At 36.6% G+C, this 22,113-nt stretch overlaps 1 protein-coding gene and 1 long non-coding RNA gene across 3 annotated transcripts in view; one reads left to right on the top strand and one right to left on the bottom strand.

Annotated features, from left to right (window-relative positions):
- Positions 1 to 22,113, top strand: part of NLGN1 (neuroligin 1) — a 327,166-nt gene that overhangs the window by 245,126 nt on the left and 59,927 nt on the right. The gene's annotated exons all lie outside the window — the stretch shown is intronic.
- Positions 1,199 to 15,789, bottom strand: LOC119156668. The gene is made up of 2 exons (XR_005107259.1): positions 15,459 to 15,789; positions 1,199 to 1,633 (listed from the first exon to the last, which is right to left on the bottom strand). It is a non-coding gene; the product is annotated as an uncharacterized LOC119156668 (long non-coding RNA).

Here is a 22,113-nt window from a genome sequence, read left to right as displayed (position 1 = left end):
TATACATAGTCACATCTTCATAATCTTGGTAGCACCCTCTCGTACTAAGAAATTATCTTCTCCATGTAAATAGATCATGTTAGATGGCACTTAATTATAAAATAAGACAGTGAGTTAATTCATGCTTTGTGCTGTCACTTCCTTGTATCTGTCTTGGCAAATACATTTGTGTGAACAAAATCTGTTTCAATCTGTTCGGAAGGATAGTGAAGGAAGTATGTATTGCATAGGTAGATTATAACAACATAAAAATGAGAAAAAAAAACAGCAAACTTTGAATTACTACTAACAATACCTAATACTGAAGGAGGTGTTTTTTACTCGTGTATCTGGCCATAAGGTGATTTTTCTTTTTTAACGTAATCAGAACAATAGGCCTGATATATCTCTAATGCCTCTTTTACATCAGCACAAATGCACTGATTTCATTGGAGTGACCCTTGATTTACACTGTTGTAAAGAAAGAAGAATCAGGCTGTAAATATATAAGAGAGTGAAAGCATAACTGTCTTAGACGTCTAGCGACTCTAAGTACAAAATAGAGGAAGATTTATTTAGAGAGGCTCAGGGGTTGCAGCTAGCATAATAGGCTATAACAGCACGGGAAATTCAGGCTGACTGGAAACAGCGTGGTTTACTGTTCTGTGGCTTAGCTATGCGTGGCTCAAGGTGAACACTCCGTTGGTTAACAGATGGACACGTTTCTGACTGTAGTTTAAAGAAACAGGTGGAGGTGAAGATATACCATTTATGCATTCCTAATTCTATATTCTTCTAGTGCTAGACCTGGTCTGTAACAGAAAAATCGTCTCCTAAGGCCTTTCACTTCAAAAGGCAGATTTTGAAGTTCAACCCAAGAGTTTATTCGTTCTCTATTCAGCAAAGAAAATCTCTTTTTGTTAGTAAGAGTGCTCTGTATAAAGTCTTCTACAATACTTCCTTTAGGTCATGCAGGGAAACCTAATTTTGAAATATTACAGAAGGCAAAACTTACCATTTTCTGTCCCAGAACTCAGCACTGATCTGATTACTTTTGACTGTGATTCCAGGTTATCTACCTAATTTGTCTATAGTGTTATTACCAACATGCGTTTTCCCATGAGGAACATATTAATTTGGTTGTTGCCCTGGGGAAATCTAAACAAAACAAAACAAAGATTAGGTACAAGAATTCTTTTTCATGAAAAGGAACACCATACACACAATAAATGACAGGCTTGTATTTAGAAGAGTATTGAAATCAAAGTATTTTCAGTATGCATTTTTCAATATAAATTGCTTATTTCTAAACATAATGCTTTACATAATTAGATCACACAGTTTCAGCATCTGGGCTGTGTATCAGTCTGTTAAGTGATGTGGTAAAAGCTATGGGTAATAGGAACAATGAAGAAAACCTATGCCCACCTACAGGGCTTCTGATGGACAGACTCTCTCACTCCTGCATTTTCCATTTTCTGTAGGACAGAGGTGCTGTCTTCCTGGTGCTCTTTCCCACCTCTCGTCTCTGTGGCTCTTCCGTGGGCACAGAAATCACCCGAACTGGAGCAGTGGTGACAGATTTGATGGTGACATAGTTTCAGTCTTCTACCTCCCATACAGCAGGGTGGCAATGAGAAAATTCAGCCTTGAGCTGCAATTAGCGATTGCCCACTCATTTCATCTGAAATGCAGTCATCTAACTAATGACAGCATTTCTTCATCTGGAGATAATGTGACAGATAAAATAGGGTTCTGTGAATCATACCATGTATGTGCATGAAAAGATTATTTTAATTTCTAATTCAGTGAGTATGTCAGACCAGCAGACCTGCGACCCCTTCCAGCGCCTTCCAGTATGGAAGGCAAATATAAGAAAATTCCTAGAAAATTCTCTTATGCTGCCCTCCCTACTGTTCCTTACCCCTTACCCTTTCCCTTTCCTTTGGATTTAATGAGTAATCAGCCAGAAGCTTAATTGTGATAGATAGGTAATGGGTACAATATAAACTAAAATATTGTAAAAAAACATTGAGACATTGATTGTTAGCATGTTTTTCAAGTAATTTATAAAGGTACAGAAGGTGTTATGAAAAATGGATAAACATTAACTCTATAGTTTCTTCAGTAGACGTATCCTTTATTAGGTTGTCATGGTTGTTTTAACATGAAGAAAATTGTATAAAACCACCTTTGGTTTGGTTACGTTGAAAAAATAGTTTTGAAATGTAATTTTTGATGAAGAACGATGCACCGTTATTCCTACTTAATGTTTTCATTTAATTCCTTTAGTTTGTAGGTGTAGCTTTGTTACCGATGACTGAACAGCAGTAAAATTCAGGTGTGAGTTTCAAGTATTACTGCAAATCCCTTAGTCTCTTGGGAGCAAAGTGTGAATGGAGAGCCTGGGCAGCTTCTATTATACCAGAGAACCAGATAATCAAAGATATCGTGCTTTTTAAAGTATGGATCTATTTTTTCATATTTTAAAAGAAATAAGCTCTTTTAAAAACAATATTTTTATATAAAAATGATATTATTTATTTTTTTTTAGCAAAAAGCTGGGTAATGTTTTAATACTCCACTGGATTTTGCCAGCATGCAGGCTCAGAGAAAATTGTTGCTTATCTAATTTTACATACCCTGAAAGCAATTTTGAAAAATAGGAGTCATTGAGAAATATCTTTACTAGTGCCATAAATCAGACCCTTATTTGCATACAAATGAAAATTTAAACCAAAGTGCAGTAAGAAGTAACAGTGCCCTAAGTTAGGGATCAACATTTAAATGTGATCCCAAGTTTCCACCCTGAAGTAAACCAGATATCAGAAGATATCTTCTATTGGGAGATATTGTCTATGTACTTGTTGCTGGGGTTTTGATTTGTTTGTTATTTTGGCTCTGAACGCATTCACAGAAGGGTGAAAATATGCACTGGTCTTTGAGACATTGCCTGTAAACTATTCATTAAAATCTTATCATTGGTAGTATCAAAAATGCATAAAATATTTCAGTAGATAAATCACATCAACAAGTTGTGGTTGTAACCTGTAGCAATGCTAATTCAGAAATGCGTACTGAGATCTGTGAAAAAGCACATTGCAGAAGGTAGAAGTGAACTCGCTTTTTTTCAGTGTCGTTCAAAAAGAGTGGTGAATTCTAAGACAATAAAATCAAGGTTCATCAAAGAGTGATATTTGCCTTCTTAGGGAAAAAAACTAGTGAAATGGAACAAGGTGAAAAAAAAAAACCCAACGCTTTAAAACACTGTAACAAATTTTGAGACAAATTTCTAGGGTCAGTATCAGAGCACAAAGGCACAAGCGGCCATTACTGTGTTAGAATACTAAACTAAATCTAAGCTACAGTGGTCAAGGCAACACCATCTAATTAAATGTCTAAAGAAGGAGTTCCACCTACAGGGAATAGATGAAAAAGCTTCCAGACAAAACAGATTGGAAGGCTGCAAATGAGATATTTAATTTTTATTAAAAGAGATACAAAAATTTCCCCTATGGTAAGGTCAGAAAATGAAAAAGGACTGTGTGCAAAGTTTTTAGAAATAGAATGTATTATTTAGAACAGTCCCTCCTTTTCATTTTTCAGTCTCTGAATGAGAGTGTAACTTTAATTGCATATCTGCCTCTTTCAGTGAAGACTTCTCTCTGGGCTCAGGTTTATGGCGGGGGTTTTTTTGAACTTTAGGTCATTTCAATAGTCTTCAAGCACCCCTGTAGTGCTGTTGACTTTGTGCCTACTTACTGATTCTGCATAAAGATTACTGAATCAGACTGAAGGCTGATTACAAATGTATACTAAAGCCTGTATAAATGGACATAAAGACTATTTTTATATAAATCAAAGAACAGTGACTTTTTAAATTATTTGAATGAGTTGCATATTGAGTAGATTTGTTGGCAAGCTAATATCACCACTATTTGAAATTACATCTTTCTTACAAAATCTGTTCCTGTACAAGTAGGTCAACATAGCAGTTTCAATAAAATTGTGTTTATATGGTCCTGTTTAGTTAGTCTCAGATAAAACAGTGCATTGGTGTCACCATCCTCTGTCCCGACTGAAGACTGAGCAAAGGTAATGTCAGTGGATCTACAGGTTACAAGGTTACTAAGGAAAGGTTAGACAGAGATCTGATAATCAAATTTTCTCTGGCTGGTCAACACAGCCTTTCTCTAGTCCCAAGATAGCTTTCCTAGAAAAAAAGATGTACCTTTCTGGGCTCTTTATATTCAGCCATCCAAGTCAGAATTTAATGATGAAAAAAAGGCATTAATTATACCAGAATTAATGGCATCTTTTCCTTTATTTTCTGTTTATATACTTAAATATTGTAGGTTTTAGTCAGAAAGCAAGCCAAGGCTTTCTCCATATTGCTCCTTTGTTGTCATGCAGTCCTTGGTCTTTCTTTGCTTGAATCCTTGAGCTGATGCACCATTGCAAACAAAGAAAATGTAAAGTCCTAAACTGGTTCTTGTTTGAGACATTCAATTAGAAGTGCCTCAAGTACAATCAGCCCCCACGGTGTTTAACAAACAGCTATGATTAGTTTGATTGTACCAAGCTACGGTGACCACTTCAGGTTCCCAGGTTAGCCCTGCAGGAATGATTCAGATGATGCCAGAGAAGGAATGTCAAAAAGCATCTAAAGATCAAAATGGAAATCAGTAAGGAGGAAACTGCTAAAAAGGAGAGAGAGAGAGAGAGAGGGAGAAGGAAAATTATCCCATGCTTGTGAGAGAAGGTCTGGTGCTGGCAGAAAGCCTACTGGTTGCTAAAATCAAAGCTGGTTTTGGAGTGGTACAACAGACCAAACAGGTTGATATTCAGCCTGCTTTCTGGTTGAAGTTAATTTCTGTATGCAACATTACTTTTGTCCTGCTTCCATGTCTGACCACTAAGATTTTAATTAAATTTCTTTCTAAGACCACATCATTAACTCAGCCATAATTCTTCTGCAGCTCTTCACCAGAAGCAGGGTATCACTTCTTGACGGCTATCTAACTGGCTATGTCCTTCATGCAACAGAGTCAAAATTGGCAAACTGAGTGAATTTGCTGCACTAAAGGGAATAATCAGCCGTTACGGAGCCTGCTGGCTTGGCTAAGCTTAGCCTTCTGTGGAGACGCACCCCAAAAGTTACATGAGACGTTCAGGCCAGAGGCTCAGCCTACAGCTGTGGAAGGAGTTGTTAGAGATGCCTGGTCGGAAAATGCTTAACATCAGTCACTCCCTAGGAAGTTTTAAGTCCTACAAATTATAACTCTCTCTTGAACAAAGAAGAATCTATACAGAAAATAAAATACAGACTTTGTGTTAGTATTCTGGAGAGATTACACTAGCATATATTTTATATTTTCAATGTATTATACAGTCAAACTTTGTATAATTTGCTAAGGACATTACAGCAATGTGTTAGAGGCTAAACTCAGGAGCAAACAGGCAAGGTGTCATTGAAGGTGCACATCGTACCCATTTCCTGCCTAGTTGCACTATGGAGAGGAAAATCTTAACACAAATTCTGGCCTTCTGTAACATCCATGAATGAGGATAGAGTCCTGGATTGGACATCAAATCAGTAATATTTGAAAACTGGTTTTTAGTTTAGTGTATGTTATCTGCAGACCTACTTACACCTGGTCCTTTGAGGTCTGTGCGAATGTGAGTAGATGAAGATGTTACAAAAATTAAATAGCCTCAGTTTACCCTCAGCTAGGCTGTGAGGTGTGAAAAATTTGTCAAAAAGTGAGGGTAAATACGTTTAATTTCCATCATTTTGCATATAGTCTTTGAGTTTTGCCAACTGTATGTAGTGCTACCACATGATTATCTTAAATTCAGTCTACTCTGAGGGGTGTTTAAGGGAGCTGCTAAACTACTATTAATATCTCAATGGATCTGCTGTGCAATTTAGGGATGACAGTAATTTTGCAGTTGGTCAAATATTTACCATAGGGTACAAGTATTGTGTAAATTGCTATTGTATGCCTTGATAAAATCAACTTATTAGAATACAAATTGGTTTGTTGTGACAGTATCATTCTTCCCAGTTCATATTTTTCTGCATCACAGTACAGAAATGTGCTTTGCTAGGTTAAGAGCTCTTTTTTGAAGAATCCTAGGGAGAAAATAATAGAGGACATGAACTCTGTCCTTTGAGGTATATTAATTTAACCAGATTGGAAGTATTTGATTGTAGGATGCATAAAGTTAATATAACCAGTGGCATTAGTTACATCCCTTATCTCTGGGATGGAACAGAAAATCTGTTTACAGAACTAGTTAAGTGAATATGCCCTATAAAAACTTTTCAGATTTCTTATCAACAATATTACCAGTAGTAAATGAAAGAGTACCTATTGTTTAAAATGGAACATTAAATAAAAAAAACACAAACACACAAACAAATGCAAAAAACCCCAACTGTACTCAAAATGAAGTATGTAAAACCAGTCTTTTGTTCATTAAAACTAAATGATAATTCACATTGAAACACTTGTACATCCCCTCACCAAAGAGGCAAAACATTTCCACATGTATTATGTACATTTTCTTAACTGATTGCTGTTGCTTGACTGCATCCCCTAGTACATGCAGTGAGAATGCCCATGCAGTGTAATCATCAGGTAATGAAAGCTGGCATTACACAGGTGAAATTATAAAGAATTAGGTACTTGTTAGACTTTTAGCTGTCAAATATTTGAGTCAAATGTAGTGTGGCAGGCAGAATTTAAGTGAATGCCCCATTTCTCATAAAAATCTCACAAACAAAAAGCTTTTAAGAATATCACATGAGTCTTATTCCATTATGATTAGAGGTAAAGCTATGGAAAGCTCATTGGTTTTGTGAATCTATTGGTCTTAACAAAAAACAAAAAAAAAATTTAAGCTCCATTCCCATAGCTCAGATTATCTTGAGCAGTTACTTTTCCAGATGCACTTCTTATATATAAGGATATTCCCATAAACTACAAATGTTTTCTTTGTATTCATGCCAAACTTCACGGTTGTGCTTAACAAACTGAGGTCATTCATGCCACAGTTGTTACAAGCTATTAAAACTCTGAGTGAAATACTTCCAGTTCATTTTGCATAGGGAAATACCGTGGGCTGATAAGCACTGGTGATTGTCAGCAGCTAGAAAAAAAAAAAAAAAAGAAAAAGCTTGGGGCTCTAATGTATGTAAAGAACAGGTATATTAATAATGTAGAATTAATTTAGCTAAAAGTACATATGAATGCCAAAATATTGGAGGGCAAAGCAGTTGTCAGAAAATTCTGGACAATTCCTTGTAGTTTCATAAAAAGGACTGGCTAATAAGCAAGGGGAGACCATAGAATTATCACCCTTCTTTTCTTTTCAGCAAATACTGAGCAATCTCTTTAGTGGATTAATCATTCGTGACTGCGATTTTTGAAATGGCAGGATAGAATTGCACAGCTGAAGTTAATGAATAACTCTGAGATTTGACTATTTTTTTTTCCTCTGACAAATACCAAATGTTTATAGTGCTTGCTTTAGTTTCAAGCCATTTTCCAGGTGCAGCAGAGACAGAGAAATAGCTTCACTTAAAAAATGATGATTTTTGCCAGGGATATCACAATCATCCTGTCAATCAGAAATAGATTTTCTTTCAAGCATAGTAATTAAATAAGTGATAGTATTATTAAGTTGACAAATAAGAAATAATGAAAAAAAAACAGTCACGGAAACTTCTCAGGAAGCAAGAGGAAGCAGAAGGTTAAGACATGGGCCATAGTCTAGAAGAGGTTTGTAATTGTGTTGTTGTCTGGGTGTTGACTGGCTGATTGAACAGCCTTGGAGGTGTCCACAAGCTGTCAGGCCAGGGAATTGGAGTTAATGGATAGCTAATAACATGATTGAATGGTAAAAGTAGAGCCTGATCTCTTTGAGGATGGAAAATCAATAGTCTATTAGATTTGTCAGGATGACAGGGGGAGAAAAAAGCAAAAGTCTTCAGTATTTGCTGGCATTACCAGGGCTGCTCTAATTAAGCACCCACCTTGAGATGGAGGGGAACCCGGAGAGCTGTAGTAGTAATGAGATTCAGGCTTGAAGTAAATGAAGTAACTGCAGCATAAGGCATGCTGACAGACAATTAAACCTCTTTATCAATGCAGCTTCTTTCCAGAAATAAAATCTCATATGGTAGCTATAAAATAAGGCTGAGCCTGGTATGATCATAAATCTGACATGCACATTACTGTTCAAGTTGGTTTGGAGTTGTTTTCACCAAAACTGTGGATGCATTGGCAAGTGCTGAGCTTTCTAAATGAAAGTTTCTGCTCCTATGAGTATATGTCTTGTTTAGAATTACTCTACATCAGACCTGCATTCTTTCACTATTAACTACTCATATCCACCATGACCCTCCCGGCTTGCTAGTAGCATGGTGTAGCAGGGTACGTGCCACCTGTTCAGTGGTACAAGGTAGCTCTCATTCTTCTCCTTTTCCTTCCTGCCACCAGGAGGTAACTTATCTGCCTAATTCAATCAACATGCGTGTATCTCACCCAAACCTGATAGTGAATTTAATGCTTCTGACACTGGGAACATTAAGAACGAGCCCACTTTCACTGGAGTTCAGTGCTGCATGAAATTACAGATTTGGATTAAACCTGAAACTCTCCAGGGTTCAGATGGCTCACACACACACAAATGTGTGGTATTACTATTTTTGTTATCTCTTTCCTAATCAGTGGGGCTGACCAAGTGAAGGCGTTTAGGTTCAAGATTTCTTGTGGGTGAACATTTTACTTCTGCAACATTTTACTTCTGTGCCTTTCTTCTCCCAGCGTTTAAACCAAGCACTACTGGATGATCACACTTGTGTTCAGAGACTGCCGTGTGTTGCTTTGACTCATTTCAGCAGGCAGGTTTATGGGGGAAGAAATTCCTTTACTTTGCAGACCCTCTTTGCTCCATACCTACCGTTCACCGTAGCAAACCGGAGCCAGTCTGATGCGTGCTCTGTTTCTTAGAGGCAGAAGTCAGTAGATATTATACACAGTTAATTGCAATTTGAAATTGAAAACATATAGTTTGGGTTCTTAATACTTTTTGCCTGCCATTTTGATTAAGTCCTATTAGCTGCTGAGTGCTCCAAATGACAAATCAAGAACAAGTTCGACATAAACATCCATGAGAGTGAATTTACTTTAGATTTTTGCAGTAATCTGTGAGAGAATTTGCAAACACTACAAAACTTCTTCAGTCAAGGAAAACGGGTTTATGTTGAACGAATGCTTATAAGTCATAATCTAAATTTCTAAGCAGACTCAGCGGCAAGGCAACACTGTTTATTGCACTCTTGTATATCTGTGAGAAGATGTTTCCATTAGATGTGTAGAACCAGGCAAACTTTCTGGTTTATATATATATATATAAATATAAATATATAAATATATATATATATATATAAAAAAATAAATATAAAGTAGCTTTGTTTTGGCTATTGTATTTGTTAGCCTGTTAAAATGAAAGACAATTTATTCTACCCTATTCTAGATTTCTGTTAGTATGCCTATTCTATAATATATATTATAATATGTATTTAAATAATTCTATGTATCTAAAGAAGTATAGGAAGCATTTTGTAAGTGGTAGAGCTATACATATGAGCCAGCTGTTTCTTTCAAGCATATGTATGTATTCTTTGTAACTGAATGTTCATTTGCTTGACTTCCCTTCATTGTGGATTCAGCTTAATCGGAAGTTATTAAATTCATTTCTGCTGTTTACTATACCTTATTTACTTTACTGCCATTTAAAGATCCATTGGTTGCTCTTCATTTCATCTCAAAATTCCTTTTGCTTTGATCATACTTATTTTTTTCATTTATTTCCATTACTGCATGGGTTATATCAGGCTTACTACAAAGAAATCAAAATTAAGACTATAGCTCCCTTTAGTCTGGACTCAGTACAGGTTCAGAGAGGGAGTAGTTGAAATATCTTCATATTTTCTTCACAAGAAGATATCTTTTAGTTTGATCACATTTCTTTTTTTTGTAAGGATTTTATTGCTGATTGTGGTGATTATGCTTTAAAATATATTACATAAGTGCTTATTATATATGAAGAAAATCATCTGATAATTCAGATATATATTTCTTGCACTATTCCTTAGTTTCTTTCAGTTAGTAGATTAAATAAATGACAAGTGACAGAGTGGTTTAAGTGCCTTGTACAACCTGCTTCATATCTGCTGCAGTTTAGAATAAAAATGGATAAAAGTACAGTGACCTTGATTTAATATTTGGAAGATGTTTGTAGGGCATTAAAAGCTCACAAGTTGTCATGATGATGAACTAATTGACTCGTAGGAGGATACAGAGCAAGTGTCTGCATCTGAAAGTGTTTTGACATTTTCTGGTGCATCGTGAATGTCTCACTGAGGGGGCTGGACGCGCTGGGATTCGAATGCTCTGAGACACTCTTTGGCACCGGTCAGCATCTCATTAAGTCTTCAAGTAGCAAAAGTTTAAGTTCAGGTCTTACTGCAGAGTTTTGTAATGTAGTTTGGACGCTGCTTACTTGTGTTCTCCCTTGACAGGGACTGGTCAATGCATTGTTGCCATGTTATTTGAAACAAAAAATTAGAATTTGGCATAGTGAAGGTTTGTATTTTTTATTACAATATCAATATTCGTTATCAGTCTGCATCTGATGCCACTGCAGGCTCAAATTCTTTGGACAAGGCATCAACTCAGCTTGGTAAGAGAGCTGAGTCTATGGTCTCTGAAGGTGTAAAAAAATTAACAACTTTTAATCAAAATGTTGAACAGTACAGTAGCAAGTCTGACTACCCCATAGAAAGAATAGGGCTAACACACAGTTACATATTCTTCAGTCTAAATGTGCAGAAATACAAAATAAAGGAAGGGCCTTACCCAAGCACAATAGTCTCCTGAAATTATCACATTGAAGTTATTACAATGTATTTATGTGATATAAACAGACACACATTCTAAGAACTAAACAGATTAGCTTTCCCTAGAGGTGGCAAGACTCAGGGTATTTTTTAAAATAATGGATAGAGTTAATACAGAAGCCAGAGGCGCACACTGACAGCAGCACCGATAGCCTGGCAGCAGCTACCTCTTATTTATACCAGGAGCGCAGCTTTGGTTCCTTTGCTTATCTTCGTTTGGCACTTAAGAACTTCGGGAGGGAGAGAAGACTCCCCGATGCGTTCTTGTTGATATCGGCAAAATACATCTATTTCAAATAGAATACTGATTTTTGACAGTCTGGCTGAAACCTGATCCATTGAAATGCATATATCATTGTAAGCTACTGGAAATGCAGCTTTAAAACTCATTCTTTTGACATACCGGCATTTCAGTGATATTTCTTAACATTCCATTTTCAATGTATGCTGTTCAGAATTCAGTGCTGCTGTGGCAGAGTGACTGTATTAATAGGAATGCAGAAAAGTGGACTTTTCATTGCACTGATAAAGTAGGTAATGGTCTTTATTTAGGTTACACCTTCAATATAAGAAGAATTAAGATAATATTGAAGACATTCTAACTTTTGCTTCTTAAATAGTTTTAAAATAATTTTGGCTTTTATCAACCAGAATTTCTTTGACAATCCTCAGTAAGATACTTTTGATTTTGTCTTACTTCTTAGAAAAGAATTTTGTAATCTAGAAGGCATGTGGTTTTTAAATTCTGTGAAATTTTTGTTTAAAAAGTATTGTAAACACAGTACAGCTTTAAGTGATCATTCTATAATTTTACAAGTCAGAATAAATATGAAATAGGAAGCTTTTCATTTCAAGTACTGGTCATTTTAGAATTGTTTTTTACTTTAGATTTTATGGTGGCTCTCCTTTTAAGTCCTAGGTAAGCCATTGCTAATGCTAACCAGCACCATGTGAAAGTATGATACAGTCTAAACCAAAGGCCTGTTAAACAGCAAAAGTCTTTCCACTTTCTTTGCTGCATTTCAGATGGTGTCCATAGGTTTTGGGTTCCACATCTGTTCTTCCTTATACCTGGGAATATGTTTCTTTGTGCTTGTATTTTTTTCCCCAAAAATCCTAGATCATTATGTTCAACTGACATATTTTAAAAGTCCTGCTTTTCGAATTAGATCTCAGAACTTCTGATAAACACAAGTCCGTTTTGGTTGTAAAGAACACCAAGCATTTCCACTGCTTGAAAGAAATGAAGTAATAAAAAAGATCAGGCAATGAGTGACAACTTAAGACCTTACTCACTAGTTGGAAAAGGTTATAAAGTTACAATTTAAAGTGAACATACTCCAAAATTTTAAAGCAGAATATACATAATTCTAGTAGCTCTATAAATACTTAACTGAGCTCTTCAGGTCTATTTTTCTGATGCTGCATTCATTGCAACTATAAATTTAAACTAGACTGTGTCAAAGGAACAATTACAGTTTGTCACAAAAAGGAAAATTTAAACCCATGTCCTTTTCTTTATAAATTATTAGACATATAAAACGGTTACTTTCTCCTTAAATTTTAAATTCATTTAATGTCAAGTTCACTGCCATCTGGATACATGATTTTATGCACTTCTCAAAGAGGACTTACTCAGCTAATTTTTCCTTCAGTTCAAATAAAAATCTTTTTAAAACAAGTTCTCACTGTTTGCAGAGAGAGGCATCTTGAGCCTGATGACCAATTTGTGTTTAGCATCATAAATCACATTCCATTAGGCATATTAGAAAACAAATTGTTCTTCTTAGAATATACTTTATGGAATATTAGACATGATGCAGCATAATGGAGCTAAATCTTCAGTGAATATATTTTGTGTAAAATGGATCCAATTTGCGTTTAAAGGAAGAAAGAAGTTAACGTTCTCTTTACATAGTGCATTCTGCAATGCAATTTATTAGCATTTCATTCACAGGGACTGGAATTTTTCCAGCTGCATTCAGCTGAGGTTATCTGACCTTGGATTTGAGTTCAGATAGTACATTCTCTCCAGTCTTTTGAGTGTATTTATGCAGTCTATACATTTTAAATGGAGTATATAGATTTGTATAGGTTGTAAAAACAATATCTAAAAGCGGTTTACCATGTATGCCAAAGAAATGGAAATAGACTATTTTGCTTCTTTCCCAAAGACCCAGCTTCTTTTGATATTGCACATGTTTGTGTTATCTTTAGTATGTAGCTTTAATGAATGCCTTATCTTTGGCAGTAATGCGCAGAGCATAAGTGGTATTGGCCTTGGAGGGCTTTTTGACTTAATTTGCTGGATGCGAAGCCTCTGTTTCCAATAGTTTATTATGTTTCAAAACCATCTCTGGGAATATAAAATGTGCACCTGAGGCTAGCTTTTATTTATTTCCAATCATTTTTTGAAGCTGTGCTGATTTCTGTCATGAAAAGGTAGATATCAGTCCACCTTTATTCCGTCCCCCAACTTACCCCTAATATTTAAAGCATGAATAAAATCAATTTGATCATATATCGATTTGTATAACATCTTTTGTATGCTTCAAAGTGCATAGCAGAATTAGAAATCGTGTTAAACTCCAAAAATAATTTGATGGCAGATTACACTAAGTATTTAATCACTCCACAAAAACCCAACCCTAACAAATGCCTTGGCTGAATCTCTCATACCAAAATTGATTCTCTTGCACTGGATTTCAGACTTTGTAAAGCATATATTAAAGAGCTTAACTAGTAAATTAAAAGAAAAGACAACTGCAATGTAGATAAATGAACATTACTTAGAGAATTTTAACCAGATTTTTGCCCAATTATTTATTCCCTTCTGTGTAGTAAAAATGAGCAAAACCAACTCCATGGAAATACAAGATTCTGACTGGATTTTGGGTTGGGTTTGTGTGGGTTTTTTTTTGTGTAACTGGGAGCAGAGGGTGCATATCTGTATTTATTTGCATCTCATGTTTAAGTTGTAAGGTATTTTGGCAGGGTTTGTCATCCATTAGACATTTCTTCAATGCTTGATCTAAGACAATGATTGTCTTGGTTAGGAAACCAGCCCCCTGGTTGGGACACTGAAAAGAAAGGAAAGGAGAATAAACTCTGTAAATATAAGAACTGCAAACAGTTCTTACCTTGTTCACATTCCTGTGCAGCGCAAGCCTGTTCAAACACTCACCATAGTTACTGGCTAGCTTTGGTCATTTTTCTACCCAGCAGGACAAATGGGGTAAAAACCCAGGTGAAAAAGCAATGCTGTAAATCTGCTTTATCACATCCTATGAAAGCTAAACCTACAGCGTGCAAAATGTATGTGCTTTACTTCACATGCCTAAGTCATCCTCTTGAAATCGATGGGACTTCTGAGGGGCATAGATTTAAACAAGAGCATCACTCCTTACAGGTCCTGGATCAAGATTTATGGAGGCACTGTGTGTGCTTCGCTGAGAAATTTTGGCCACCAAAGGGTATGAGGATTCCTGGATTTAGTCCTCTGGCAGCTTGTCTTGCTTATTTGTTCAGTCTGTGTGATACGCTCCTCTGCGACAGGGTGAGGCAGGAGGAAGGCAGGGGATGCCCTGACAGCACCCAGGAGGGCTGTGAGTGAAGAGTGTGAGCGAGGGGAGAGCCGACAGCACAGGGAAAAGAGAGATGCTGAGCAGGACTGGGAAGACACACCCCCACCGGCCTCTGGGTGACGGAAGGAAATTTCATCGGGAGCTCAGAGGCCAAGTAGTGATTGCCACAATCCCAAAAGCTACACCAGGCTTGGGGAAGAACAGCCAGGAAGGGAAGAGGAGCAAGGGGGAATTCTTTCCTCAAAACATGCTTTTGATGTGTTTTCAGTCTTATCTAATCCCTTTGAATTTTCTCTCTCCTAAAGATTTAATTATTCTGGTTCTTATTCTAATGATATTTTGCCTTTTTAATATTAAGTGTCTGTCTTTTGTCTTTTCACTGTAAGGTGAAGATCTAGGCAGATTTACCTCAAAGCTTTAGCCAAGTTAAAGTCCTATTACAAGCCATTGAGGTGATTTAATTTTATTACTTCAGGACACTTTTTATGAGGAAAGTTAGTACATGCTGCAGTGCTTTGCTGAATCTGGGCAAACACCATGGATGCAGCCGTAACACATCACTGGTATTTTAAACTGCAGTGTAAGGATATAAGATGTTTTTAATATTTATTTGTCTTCATCTGCTTAGGTGTCCCCTGGCATGAATACCATATTAGCTGTTAACTTTTTCTTTTTTCCTTTTTTTAAATTTTTTCTTTTTTCTTTATCATTTTTCTTTCTTTTTTTTTTAATATATAAAAAACCTGAATTGTTTTATTTTTTTAGTGTGTGTGTGTGTAGCATAAGCCTCATCTGGCTCTAGTTAGGGCAAAAAAATCTCAACATCAGAGAACCAAAGTATATTTTTTCCTTCTAACTACTATCAGAATGAACACTAGGACCAAAGGCTCTCATTGAAAATAATTCCTTAAATAATCACTTACCTTGAAGGCATTTGATCTTTATGATCTGAATGAAACTGCTGATAACTTCAGAGAAATAGAAAACTGTGTTAAAAATCACTTTCTCCTGGGGACTAAAGTCCTGTCAGTCACATGGTGGATTAGAGGCTTGGCAGCTTGCCAGCCCATCAGACAGCATGTAAGTTCTTTGATGCCAATTGCATTAGCTTTCCTCTAATAATGTGCTACATAGCTTGGAAAATAAAAGAATGAAGGTCAACGTACCAGCATGTACCCCTCTTATAGCAAGGGCTGCTCATAATGTGCAGGAGAATGAAAATGCTTCAGAGTTCAGGCTGCAGGCTGGGTGACCTTCTCCAGTGCCCAAGGTCCTGAGATTTTTGTCCTCGAGTCCCGAGTGCAACGAGTGCTTGTCAGAGCCCTGTCCCAGGATGCAATTTACTCTGAAATCCCCAAACAGACACAGTTTGCCTTCAACCATTATGGCCTGTTATTTATGTGCAAATGCTGTGGGCTACGAACTTTCTGCAGAGTGTAACCGCTGCTGAACTCCACTCTCCCTCTCCCAGTTCTGTTCATTGTGAGGGCCATAATGCATAAGAATCGCGTAGCTCATGAGTAAAAAAGCTAAAAAGTCTGCTTTATGTGTATCTTCTCCCACAGGCATCTTGCTGTAGGGGAGTGTTGCGGAGAGGGATGACAGACCCATGTGCCTGCTGACTTACGTTACACGTAATACAGTAGAGACACTACACAAATGATAGATGACCAGAGCTGATTGTGTGTTTGCAAGGTAATTAATTGCTACATCCTTCTTCCTCCCTCAGAAACAGGGAGGAAGAACCAAACCACTCCCAAAAGTATCTGAAATATGGTACTTGCTGGGAGGTGAAGCTGATGTTTGGAAGCAAAATGTAGAAATATAAATGAAGTCTAAGAAGTTGTCAAAATGCAGCAAGGTGACCGTATCCACAAAATAATTGGTTTTGATGTGGAGAGGCATGAATCCAGCCACAAAAAGATTTAGAGCCATACAGTACAACCTCCATCCCACCCAGGGTATACAGAGTTATTTCCACACCTTTTCTTGTTCCTCATCCTGGACACCATCTTTTATTCTTCCCACTGTGTGTGCTTTGGAAAGCTTGGAAGACTTCTGCACCACTGCTGACACAGTACCGCAGCCCTTAAATTCACACTTCGCTACTGAGAAGGAGTAAACTGTAACTCTTCGGGTAGCAGTTGGCACAGAGTTTGGCATCGATCAGCTTGTAAAACTGAGAGATTGACACTGAAATCTACCTTGTGACTAGTAAAAGAACGAGAGGAGTATAAATTTGTGGAAAGAAAGGAAGCTCTTTCATATGGAATGATAAAAATCAAATGGGTTATTTTGGTCTTAAGCAGGTTTTGGTCCAAAGGGGGAGGGCTTGTATTTTAACCTCTGATTTTTCAGTTTACACTTATCATCAGGGAGATAAGCCATAAAGTGGAGAACAATTTCTAATATTTCCCCATGTCTGTTATGTGCTATATTTGTCCTTCAAGCTTGAAGTGACTTTGTTAAAGTCATTGTAGGGGGATAGCCCTCCCAAAGCAAGAGAACTCTACTGTACTTCTCTTCCCTTATACTGATGATAATTAACAGTCATAAAACAGAGGCAAGGGCAGCACTGCAACAGCTACCCTTGATAAGCTTACAATCTTCTAAGAAAATTCTCATCTCTTGCCGAAATTAGGGTTTCATTACACAATGTCATCTGACATGGAGTGAAAAAAGCTATATTGCTTAGCTTAAAAGTGGTAGCAAGAAGAATATGTATAAACAATGAAGGAAGGACATACTTTGTCATTAAATGAATGAGGCAGATGATGGATGATACAGAGACTAAAGTGCAAGAAATGTTGGAGTCATTTTTAATTGCTTAATTTTATCCCTTTTGAGTGAAGAAACATGTCTTCCATTACTTCAGTAGTGGCAAAAGGTGAATTATGTATAAAATAGAGATTTGGCCTGAGATTAAATCCTTTACTTAGCTGTATGCAAACCTGGATCTCCATTGTGCAGCTGAGATATACCAATAATAGCAAGAGAAAAAAAAATATTTCCTGCCTTTAGGTCTCGGAGGTTTTTCGATCAGTGCAAAGATGAGTGGTCCGCCTTTGGATGACTGATTTTGCTTTGCACATACTGCTCAGGTTTCCTGTAACCATCCAAATGTTCTGCTCATTTACAGGGCCTCTGACTTTGCAAGGTTTGTAGTGAAAAAATAATACAGAGCATGTCCAGCCATAACCTTGAATGTGTTAGAGGATAATTGCAGAACCTTGTTCAAATAATTCACAAGTAATTTTTTTTTAGGATTAATATAGGGTATCCAGATACATAACACTTTTATCACTTCTGCTTTCTTTTCACCTAAGTTTTTCAAAGTACTCTAGTAATGGTATTTAATTTCTCTTCTTAACTACAGTCTGAACATTTCTGTAGTTGGGGATTTTTTTAGTTTTAATATTTTTGAGGTACTGATTTGGGAGAGTACTTTGAGATTACTCGAAGATAGGTCTTTGTATGTACAGTATAGACAGAAAAAATATGTAGGCTATAATTCAGGTTTCCTGATACTTCTGATGGTAAAATGCTTTTTGAATTTGCTTTTATAACTTCTGTACCGCGTTTGTGATGAAACCCGGAGCAGACCTTTGTCTCAGGCCAAATTAAATGGAAACATGGAGTGATTTTTTGTCAAAATTTGAAACCAGAGGAGAAAAGCTGGTTTGCTTACATAAAGTCTTAAAAATTCTGTCTGTGAAAAAAAAATATTTCACCCACATATTTTGGTGCCTGGATTTGAAATATTACACTATGGAAAGGTAGCTTTTCTTCAGCAATGTTTGTTTTATAATCCTTGTATGAGTCTCTCTTGTTTTACTTTTCACACAAGTCCAGTAGATACTTACTGGAATTCTAGGTGGGTTTTTTGTTTTGTTTTGTTCTGGGGTTTTTTTGTTCTAGTTTTGTATTACCTTACACTGGGGAGGGTGGAGGGAGAAGCTGTGCTACTTGGAATTAGGCTTGTTAGTTATTGCAATACTAATAATCTTCTAAAAATTAACTATAAATTTTTTATTATGCTGCTTTTCTTCCTATACTTCATTTCATGCTTTCTCACTCAGACCATGGTCACATAATTAGTTGATTTCTAAAGTGGCATAAACGAAGGGATGAAAACCTTCACGGAGATGGCAGAAATAAATGTAGGAAGGTTAGGATTTTTTAATTAGTTTTGCTGTTAATGGAGTTTCTTTCTGATCCACCTTAGGAGATTTCTCTCTCCACCCCCAGCCTCCTCACTACTCCTCAATGCTGTGATACATCTTGAAAACTCCTTTGTTTTAACAAATTCTTGTTCGGTTAGTGAAGGGGTGAAAACTTCTAGGCAAGAAGCAGAAGTAAGTAGCTGGAGGCAGGATCTCTCTATTATTTGGGAGGTAAACAGATTTATCCTTTTTAAAAGTAGTGATTAGTGAATCCATTACCATTTAACTGCCCTGCGGCTAAGGCAATAAAATAACAGTTTATCCAAAACCAGAAATATGCCAATAAATGTGATCCTTATAGTGACATTGAAGTCATTAGAAGCATTTTTTTCTATAAGAAAAGAGATAAAAATACTGTAAATATACAATAGAAATACGATCTAGAAATACACTACAAATTGAAATATTTAGAAAGATAGAGACTCAGATCAACTAAAATAGCATTATCTTTTACTCAGGAACAGTTAAAGGCTACATTAGCTTATGAAGTATCTTATTGTTAGTGGTTTTCTTTGAATTGGAGCCAGTAGAAATGGGGGTTATGAGATGTCCAGAGAACAGAAAGGTGGAACCAGAGATGCTCTGAAGCTCCGATGAGAAAGAAGAATTGAAATGGAGGTGGCAAGACATGGAGGTTAGGGGCTGCGCGTGCTGGAGCACTGGGGTTGCTTGTACAAGGTGACCAAAATGAGGATGTGTGGGGATGGGGACGAAGAAGGTGGGCTGTGTAACTGAAAAGATTGAGGCTGGGACAAGGGAAACATGAAAAGAAGTGGCTAGATTGAATGCAGCAGAAGACAGAAAGGGCGGGGAAGTACGAAGAGGGTTTCCCTAGCAGAGCAAACAGTGTTTCAGAGGCTGGAAGGAGTCCCCAGAGAGTCCTCTTTCTTTCGCTGCTGCTGAATGTCTGTAGAGCTCCTGTCAGATTGTCCTGTTCTTCTACCAACCGTGAAAATTTACTTTCGAGCTTCATAAAGGAGTTGTTACATGGATATGTACAGTGCATATGTGGTGTGTATATATAGTGGATTTCAGCTATCAACTGCCTCCTTTACCACATGCTTCTCAACTTTTCTATCCTACTTACTGCTATCTTTCACACCATAACCTGATATATCCATATAGAGGTCTACTCTGTGAAATGAATGGATCTGAGCTCTTTTTTTTTTTTTTTTTTTGAGGAAGGAAGGGTAGATGTGGATGTGCAGGGAAGACAAACAGTGTAAATCATTCATAGGCAAAAGATTGTACAAGCAGCAGCAATTCCAGGCATCTTAATTTAAGTGCCTAGCTTTATATTTAGTCAGCTCTTATTTTCACTGACTTTACTGCAAACTTTATCTGCAGCCCAGCATTTCTGTTCAAAAAGACTGTTTCTTAGAGCTTGAAAATGTGAATGGATTTTATAGTTTGGAACCTGATTTTATAGGTTTGCGCAAGAACGCTAACCTGTTCACTATAAGAATCACAATTAGAATTTCTTTTTCTTCAAGGGCTCAAGTCTTACAGGAGGCTGAACATTATTGACATTAAACTCATAGAGTTAAGGTGTATATATAATCAAAGTACACAACACTCCAAAGAATTGAGCCGTAAGCATAGAATTCACTAGACTAATGCATTTGGAAACACTTTGCTTTGCATATAGAGGGAATGATCACACATCAGACACCTGGCAATTTTGATGATCCTGGTTTCATAAGAATAACATTGCATACTCTATTACCAGAAGAGTAATAAATGAGAACACTGAACAGAAGTGCCAAAAGGAATCCTTAATATCATTTTTATGAACATCTGTCATTTTGTTTAAGTACAAAGAAAAATGAGCTTATGCAGAATGAAAAATCAGTTCTAAAATGGAGACTATTAGTACCTTTTGCAAAATGTTCTTATTTTTATTGAGCATTTTACTGTATGCATGAGAATTTGCAGCATCATTTTTATGGCTCTGCACAACTTCCATTGTGCATTCAGCCTTGGTATAGAACTGAGAGGAGCTGGCTTACACATAAGAACAAAAAGAGGTGTAATGAATCATGAAACAAGCCTGTTTTATTCAATAAGACATTGTCTGAGCTTTCTTTCCACATGAAGAACTGGCCATTCAAACAGAAATGACCTGCAGAATTTTTGCATAGAAAGAAAACTAAGTGCGTTGGGGTATATGTGCTAATAACTCTGTTGTTTCATGATACTATGAGGTTAAATTCAACGATATTTGCATTTGGAAGCTTCTCCAGTGCACAGAACAATGAAGTATTTTCTCCTGAAAATGTCATCGATTCCTTTCTCCAGTAATTTTTCAAAAATCCTGTAATCGCAAAGCCTTTGTTTTCAATATAAATGCTTGCAAAGACGCCTGGCACAATGGAGAATAAAAGATTGAAAGACTCTCAGGAAAGTAAGTGCCAACATTACATATGCTTTACAAAAAAACACTCACAAATAAAATGCTGCACATACACAGCAGGTAAAAGATGTCACCAGTATACAATGTAGTATCTCACAAGAGTTTTTAAAATAAAATTTGTATGGTTCAGGTATTACCTTCAACATGTGAAGAGGTGAAAGAAAGCTTGTTATGCTTAATAACATTTACAGGCATCAATGTTATTTATAAATTCTTGGCCTTCATTGTGCTGTGTAAAGCACTGAGTTACAGCTGATGTTGAGGTGTCATTATTTTAGAGGCTGGTGCATAGAGTAATGATATCTTTACGGGTTTTGCTAAAATTAATTTTTGTGGAATAGATCTTACTAGGAGGAAGGGAACGTTTTCATTGTGGGATCTGAAAATCTTCTACCACATAAAGGTTGATCTTTGCTTTTTTAAATCTTTTTTTGAGCAATAATAGGAAACTATGAAGCACTTATAAAGAGCTTTTCTTTCTTCACATCTTTGCAGCATTCTAGTTTTAGTGGAATGTACAGATTTTTCCGTTTAGCCATTCCACACAACAGGTTTGCTAGTTCAATGCGTAACTTTTTCTTTCTTCTCTCTGTAGTCACTGATGCCCCTGGTTGATTAATTTTAGAATAAAGCATTCCTAGAAGAGCTCTTCCAGAGATGGTTTTCTGTAGGCATCTGTTCTTTACATCCAGGGCAAGATGGTCCCTGCATGGTCAGGCAGGCTGTGAAGTTCAGTGTATAAAAACTTTGATTTTTAGTCTTTTAACTTTAGGATGTGACTTCTTCACATAGGAAACACTCACTGCAAGTCAAAGTGCAACAAGCTATCAAGTCAAATTAAAACTAGAAAGAAAAATGGAAAAGGAAAGAATTTTTCTTCTACCCTAGAGTAGAACACTGGCTCTAGTGCACATCAAGGTCTGACCTTAAAGCTCTCATCAA

This window comes from Falco rusticolus, chromosome 13, assembly GCF_015220075.1.
Source record: "Falco rusticolus isolate bFalRus1 chromosome 13, bFalRus1.pri, whole genome shotgun sequence".
Taxonomy (NCBI): Eukaryota; Metazoa; Chordata; class Aves; order Falconiformes; family Falconidae; genus Falco; species Falco rusticolus.
Note: the sequence above shows the minus strand (reverse complement) of the source record. Positions and strands in the feature narration are given on the sequence as shown.